The sequence below is a fragment of the Vulpes vulpes genome, chromosome 7 (assembly GCF_048418805.1).
Source record: "Vulpes vulpes isolate BD-2025 chromosome 7, VulVul3, whole genome shotgun sequence".
NCBI classification, from domain to species: Eukaryota; Metazoa; Chordata; class Mammalia; order Carnivora; family Canidae; genus Vulpes; species Vulpes vulpes.
Genome location: NC_132786.1, coordinates 86,931,184 through 86,939,513, shown reverse-complemented (window position 1 = coordinate 86,939,513; position 8,330 = coordinate 86,931,184). Strand labels below are relative to the sequence as shown.

The 8,330-nt window shown below is 41.1% G+C and overlaps 1 pseudogene; it reads left to right on the top strand.

The window, feature by feature from the left end:
* The first annotated feature begins 2,856 nt into the window (after positions 1–2,856).
* LOC112923838 (keratin, type II cytoskeletal 8 pseudogene) lies at positions 2,857–7,310 on the top strand (annotated as a pseudogene).
* The last annotated feature ends 1,020 nt before the right edge of the window (positions 7,311–8,330 follow it).

Sequence of the window (8,330 nt, the reverse complement as noted above, 5' to 3'; positions counted from 1 at the left end):
AGCCATTCTACTTCCAGATATTTATCCAAAAAACCCCCAAAACACCCATTTGAAGAGATATGCACCCGTGCATCTTAATTGTAGCATTACTACAATAGTCAAGATATGGAAGCAACCTAGCTGTGTCCCTCAACAAATGAATGGATATGTATATATACATTATATATGTCTACATATGCACACATACATACATATATCTCTATATACACATACACACACAGTGGAACATCACTCAGCCATAAAAAAGAATGAAATCTTGCTATTTGCAACAACATGGATGAATCTAGAGGATATTATGAGTAAGTCAAGTAAATCAGAGAAAGACTATCATATGATTTCACTAATACATACACTCTAAAAAACAAAACAAATGAATAAAGCAAAACAGAAATGCAAAAATTTTGTCCTTGTAGATATAGGACAAAAATTCTTGTTTACCAACTGGAGTAGGGTTTGGGAAGTGGGCAAAATAAGTGAAGGGGATTAAGAGGTAAAATTCCAGTTATAAGTCAGTCATAGGGATGTAATGTACAACATAGGGAATACAGTCAATAATATTATAATAACTTTGTATGGTGACAGATAGTAACTAGACTTATTATGAAAATTATTTCATAATGTATAAAAATTGAATCACTATGAGGTACAGCTGAAACTAATAGAATATTGTATGTCTATTGTACTTCAATAAATATAAAAATCAATAAATACATTAGTTAAAAAAAAGTCCCAGTCTCTGGGACAATCTCTAAGGAAATATTAAGGTGTGATAGAGCTGCAGAGAGGTGAACATAGAGGGGGGCACAGAGTGCACAGGAGGGCCATTTAATCCTGTCTTGGAGGACTATGGAAAGACTTGGAGAACAAGTTGTCTAGAGTTTAATCTACATAGTAAATGAGAGTTATTCAGTTGAAAAGGGATTAGTAGAAAGCATTAAAGGTTGAAGGAACTAAGATGAGGAAGAACTAGCATATTTAAAGTGCTGCCCATAATTCTGTGTGGCTGGGGTATTGAATGTGAGAAAGAGAGAGGAGGGAAATAAGCCATGTGTAAGGATATGAAACTCATTGAGGTCAGCAGAGAAGTAAGTAACATGCTTAAGCAGGGACATGACATAATCAGATTAGTGTTTGGATTTTTTGTTTTGTTTTGCTTTCTTCAATTGAGATATAATTAAAATATAAATTTATATTAGTTTCACATGTACACTATGATTTAATATTTGTATATATTATGGTATGATCACCACAAATCTACTTAACATCCATCACCATACATAGTTATAATTTTTTAAAAAAAGATTTATTTATTTGAGAGAGAGAGCATGTGCACTCATGAGCAGAAGGAAGGGCAGAGGGAGAGGGAGAAATCAGGAGTCAGAAACTAAAGCAACTAAGCCACCCAGGTGCCCAGTTCTTAATTTTTTTCTTATGATGACAACTTTTAACATCCACACTCTTAGTAATTTTTAAATATACAATATAGCATTGTTAACTGTATATCACATCCCTATGTCCTATTTATTTTATATTTGGCAGTTTGTACCTTTTGATCCCCATTCACCCATTTCACTACCACCTGCTTGCCTCTCACAATTAACAATCTGTTCTCAATATTTATGAGTTCGTTTTTAAAATTCCACATATAAGTGAAATCATATGGTATTTGTCTTTCTCTGACTTACTTCACTTAGTATAATGACCTCAGGGTCCATCATGCTATTGCAAATGGTAGGATTTCCTTTCTTATGTCTGCATTCCATACATATATACAACGTATATGCTATACATTTCTGTTATAATTATATATATTATTGTATATATAAATATTATACATATATTATAAACACTATAAACTACAAATACTATAAATATATTATGGTATATAATGTAATAATAATAGTACATAATACACGTATATCTTTTTTTTATCCATTCATCCATGGATGGACATTTAATCTGTATTAATGTCTTGGCTGTTGCAAATAATGCTGCAGTGGATATGTGGGTGCAGGTATTTTTCTGAGTTAGTGTATTTGTTTCCCTTGGATACAGAATTCAACAAGTGAAATTGACAGATCATATGCACAAGTGCACAAGTGTTCTCTTTTCTTCATATCTTCCTCTGTTTTAAATATTTTAACACAGATTAGTGTTTTAAAAGATCACCATGGCTGCTCTATGGACCATGGATTAAAAGGAGAGAAGAAGAGAAGCAAGACCAGTTCAGAAACTGTTGTAATAATCCAAGAGAGAGATGAGTGTGGATCAAACTATAGTAGTGAAGAAAAGTGAATTATTTTAGAGATATTTGGAAGTGGATTTAACAGATCTTGGCTATTAAAATGAAATAAGGGTGAGTGAAGTGAAGTAAGTCAATCGAAGAAGGATAATCATCATATGGTTTCACTCATACAGGGAATATAAGAAATAGTGAAAGGAATTATTTTCCCTTTCGGAGGGAAAATGAGTGGGAAAAATTAGAGAGAGTGACAAAACATGAGAGACTCCTAACTCTGGGAAACGAACAAAGGGTAGTGGAAGAGGAGGCGGGGCGGGGTGGGGGGGGAGTGGGGTAACGATGACGGGCACTGAGGAGGGCACTTGATGGGATGAGCACTGGGTGTTATACTATATGTTGGTAAATCAAACTTCAACAAAAAATAAAATAAAATGAAATAGGGGACAAAGCATAGCAGTACCACTAGTTTGGGGGAGCTTGAGAGGAAAGAGAGGAGATATGGAGAAGAGGAAAGTAAGACAGGAACAGGATGAAGAGGAGGATGATAAAGTGTGGTGAGGGAAGAATGTCACACCTTGATGCTAATTAAAGAATGATGTTTGTTGCAGATATCACCAAGCAGGCAGATAAGGAGGACCTTCCCAGCACTCTTGAAATCACTCCACGTTGGTGGCCACCTAGCCTGCTCATGAGTGGGTGTAAGTTTAAGTTGGAATGGGTCTAGGAGGAGTGCTATGGCCCAACATTGCCTGGGATCCAGAGCAGCCCAGTTGTGGATACAACAGGTCAGGTACAAATTTGCTGAATCTAAGACTATGAGTCTGTGTGCTCTTTCTCCTTATTTGACTTAGAAGAGTGATAGTTAACAACTCCTCATTCCTTAAATACATATCAATTGGTGGGATTCCTGAGACTTGCAGCTCATTCTTACTCACTTGATGTTGCTAAACTAATAGTGTTCTATTAAAAAAAAGAAATGAAATAATTAACTCCAAAAAGTTAAAGTCAGTTTTGCATTTAATGAAAATTTATATTCCTTTTAAGGAAACTGAAATTAATACTTAATCCTTTATATCTGGAGAAGTAAAATTTTCTTTGCTGGGAAGAATGGTCAAAATATATGTATGTTGAATCTTAAAAACAAAGACAGACATAGAATTTTTATGGTAATATCAGTGATCCTGGAAGGTTGCCCCAAAAGAAAATAGTGCCTATAGGAATGACAGCTCCACACTCAAGGGAGGGAACTGCGTATTTCATGGTTTACAATGTGTTCAATTACTGGGTAGATCAGTGACTCAAGGCCCTTCGCAGTGCAAAAGACTATTAGATCACTTACCAACCACCCCCGCCTCCCCATCTCACCAGTGCAAGATTCTTCTCTTTGGTATGTTCATAAGGACTCTGTTCAGTCTCGTTTTAAAGGTCTTAGGCTTGGAGGTTTTAATCACCTTCTTTAGAAGACTCTTCCCTCCTATCATAGGAAGTATGTCCTTAAGGGAAATTCACTGATACTTAACCCATATTTTACTTGTTATAATTTCCTATTACTCTAATTAATACCTTTCTCTGAGCTTTTGCTTGTGACTCACCCACCATGTATCACCTCTTCCTCTGTGGTGTTTTTCCCATTTAGATCCCTTGCATGTGGACAGTTATCCTGAGTCTCTAGTCAGTCTTAATAGTTAGGAAATGTTTAAGCCTGTAGTACTAATAAATCAGCTCAAGGTATAATTAGAGGCTTAACTCTGTGAAGAGAAGATGTAACCCATTTGTTAATAACATCACTTAGGTCTTTTGAAAACATTCCTGCCTAAAATAACTGAGTCAAATTAAGAACTAGCCTTAGACAAAATGTCAAAATAATGGCCTTCGAGGACATTAAGGAGCCCAATTCCTCTACTGAAAGTGTAGCTAAGAATGTGCTGCAGCTTTCTGCTAGTTATTCCATAGGTATGTTGACTTTCAGCTTTTCCAAAGTTGATTAAAATTCAGATAAAATTAATATGCATTGATGTGCTACAGGCTTTTGTTTAATCCTTACATTATAGTCATCTTATAGACAATTACAACACAGCCAAGAGATGTTAAGTAATGTTTACAATGCCACGTAGTAGGAAGTGACTGACCCAGGATAGATACCCAGGTCTTTTGACTCCAAATCCTGAGCTCTTAAAATGTCATTCACCTGTTTCAGAGATGATAACACTATTACTTAGTAGATCTGAGTCTCTCCACCACACCATGAGGCCTTAGCAAAATATCTGCTTCATATTTTCTGCTGTGCCATAAACCATATGGGCATTAAGAACAAACATGCTTATGGATGTATAAGAGCTATGGAATTGATATTCTCCACCTTATAGTAATCATGCTTCCTTGCTCAACCTATTTCACATTTATTCATTTTGTCTTCTTACACATATGGCTACTGCCCCCTTTTATGGACAAGGTACTCTCAAAAGTTTTCTAAAGAGACACAGTAGAAAGTGGCTAAGTTCAAAATCAAACACAAATCTCTGATTCCAAAGCCCTTCCTTCATTTGTTGAAAGTGAATGAAGGAAGCTTTACTTTGCTTCCTCATTAGGAATGGGGGGTTGGGTGGGGAAGATAACCAAAGAGCAATTGCAACATGTTTTGCAAAGTAAAATATGCTAGTGAACTGATTGTATCAACCAGCTCCATAGGAATCCTGCACATGATAAACTTTAAGACTCACTAAACCAGTTTTTCTGTTGTGTAATTCCTCCTCCTGTCACCCTCCTAAATATGCAATGTCATCTCTTATGTATTGTAACCTGATCAGTGAAAGCTAGTTTTAGTTCTATTGCTACTTGGATAAATTACATTTAAGGTTAATAATCTTTAATGAAGAGAAGATTCTCTATGATTAAATGAAATTTCAAAAGAGCATGTAACCTAATAAAACTACCTTGGCCAGGTGGTCAAGGTGATCATCAACAGTGATAAATCATGGGGTTAAATTGGCACTTTATGTCTGTGGTCTTGCTTCTAAAGACTGTAACTTCCATCTTATCAACAGAAAAAATATAGAAAAAAATCTCAATAGAAGGACATTTTACAAGATACCTAATATAGATATAGATATAGTTGAAACCAAAATACCTAAGTATTCTTCAAAACTGTCAAAGTCATCAAAAACCAAGGAAGTCTAAGAAATTGTCACTGTCAATAGAACCCTAAGGAGACATGAAGAGTAAGTGTAACGTGACCTCTTAGATGATATCCTGGAACAGAAAAAGTACATTGGTAAAAACTAAGAAAATATAAGTGGACCTAGAAGCGGCTCCTCGAGCTCCTGCTACCTCTGTCAGGTTCTGCCTCCTCGCCTCCACTCCAGCCTCCACCATGTCCATCAGGGTGACCCAGAAGTCCTACAAGGTGTCCACCTCCAGCCCCCGGGCCTTCAGCAGCCGCTCCTACACGAGCGGGCCCGGCTCCCGCAACAGCTCCTCCACCTTCTCCTGGGTGGGCAGATGCGGCAGCAGCTTCTGGGGTGGCCTGAACAGCAGCATGAGTGTGGTCGGGGGCTACGGCGGGCCCGGGGCCGTAGGGGGGCATCACGGCCGTCTCAGTGAACCAGAGCCTGCGGAGCCCCCTGAAGCTGGAGGTGGACCCCAACATCCAGGTGGTGCGCACCCAGGAGAAGGAGCAGATCAAGAGCTTCAACAACAAGTTTGCCTCCTTCATCGACAAGGTCGGACACCTGGAGCAGCAGAACAAAATCCTGGAGGCCAAGTGGGGCCTCCTGCAGCAGCAGAAAACGGCTCGGAGCAACATAGACAACATGTTTGAGAGCTACATCAACAACCTCCGGAGGCAGCTGGACACCCCGGGGCAGGAGAAGCTGAAGCTGGAAGTGGAGCTTGGCAACCTGCAGGGGCTCCTGGAGGACTTCAAGAATAAATAGGAGGAAGAGGTCAAATTGCGTGGAGACATGGAGGATGAATTTGTCCTCATCAAGAAGGATGTGGATGAAGCTTACATGCACAAGATGGAACTGGAGGCCCGCCTGGAAGGGCTGACCGGCGAGATCAACTCCTTAGGGCAGCTGTAGGAAGAGGAGGCCCAGGAGCTGCAGTCCCAGATCTCAGACCCGTCCGCGGTGCCGTCCAGGGACAACAGCCGCTCCCTGGACCTGGGCGGCATCACCGCTGAGGTCAAGGCCAGTGCGAGGACATCGCCCACCGCAGCCGGGCGGAGGCCGAGACCATGCACCAGATCAAGTACGAGGAGCTGCAGACCTTGGCCGGGAAGCACGGGGATGACCTCCGCCGCACGAAGACTATTTCCGAGATGAACCGGAGCATCAGCCGCCTCCAGGCTGAGATCGAGGCCCTCAAACACCAGAGGGCTGCCCTGGAGCCTGCCATCGCCCACGCGGAGCCGCGCGGGGAGCGGGCCATCAAGGACGCCAGTGCCAAGGTGCCGGGCCGGGCGGGAGCCGGAGGCCGCCCCGCAGCGGGACAAGCAGGACACGGCCCGGCAGCTGCGCCAGTCCCGGGAGCTCCTGAACGTCAGGCTGCCCTGGACATCGGGACCGCCACCGCCCGCCCGCGGCCGGAGGGCGAGTCTGGGACGCAGAACGCGAGCATCCACAGGAAGACGACCAGCGGCCACTCCGGGGGCCTGGCCTTGGCCTACGGGCCCTCACAAGCCCCGGCCCCAACCGCGGCCAAGCCCCTTCCAGTCCGGCTTTGGCCCTGGGTTCCTTCAGCCGCAGCAGCTCCTCCAAGGCCGTGGCTGTGAAGAAGATGGAGACTCGCGATGGGAAGCGGGTGTCTGAGTCGTCTGACGTCCTGCCCAAGTGAACAGCCAGCGCGGGCCCTCCCAGCCTCCTTGCTCTTGTGGCCCCATGAAGCCTTTGGGGGAAGGAGCTGTGCAGGGGAGCCTCGCGTACGAGAGACCCGCCTAAGGCTCAGCCCCGGTCCCCAGCCTACCCTTAGGGGGAGTCTACTGCCCTGGGTACCCCTTCTTGTCCATGCCCCCAACCGAAAGCCAATTCAAGTGTCTTTTCCCAAATAAAGCCACTGCCAGTCAAAAAGAAAGAAAGAAAGAAAGAAAGAAAGAAAGAAAGAAAGAAAGAAAGAAAGAAAGAAAAGAAAATGTAAGTGGAGCACAGACTTTAATTAAAAATAATTGTATTGATATTGGTTCATTAATTGTGACAAATATACCATAAGAAGGTAACATACTAATGACAGGGCAAACTAGTTGTGGATTATATGAAAATCTCCATTCTCTCCTTATAGTTTTTCTATAAATGTAAAACTGTTCTAAAAAATAAAGTTTTAAAAAAATAAAGTTTATTAGAAAAATAAAATGAAAGAGAATGTAAATAGGATTTTGCTTTGAATAAATTCCTTAAAATGTACATTCACCTTCTCCAGTTCTTGTTTTGTTTTTATATCACAAGCACACAGAAAATAACAGCATTTTAAAAGATTCACAGGAAATGTGTTTATCATGGAAGTGTAATAAGTTTCTTTTCCCATCCTGCCATAATGAACAGAGATTAAGAAATCCAGAGCTATTTTTCTTTAGCTTCATTATTGATTGATTATGATCTTTAAAAAGTCATTTTTGTTTGTAAAATAGATACACTTTTACCTCATGGGAGGCTTATGAAGTTTAATGAAATGAAATAGTTTATAAAAAGAATTACTTTACGGCTAATGTTACAGTATCAGAGCTTTTTCAAATCAATTTTCATCCATTTCACCAAGTAATCAGAATATTTGACTTTCCTGTCAATGATGATGCCTATGATTTTATTCCTTTGTTGAATTTTCTTCACACAAATCAGCATGCACTTAAACTTTGCTTAAATACCAAGACATGTTGACACAGGCTGGGGACAGAATTGCATAGACAGTCCACACCCTGGTTCCCGCTCAGTTTTTTAAATCCAGGACACGGTATAACCCAGCAAGTCACTGTTTCATGAATCAGCCCCTCGATGTGAGGGGAAAAGTCCTTGGCAACCTGACTGTGCTGTTCTAAGGTAAGAGAAGTGATTGCCTAGGGAGAAGACATCAAGGCCACCACATGTACAGACTTGCTCTG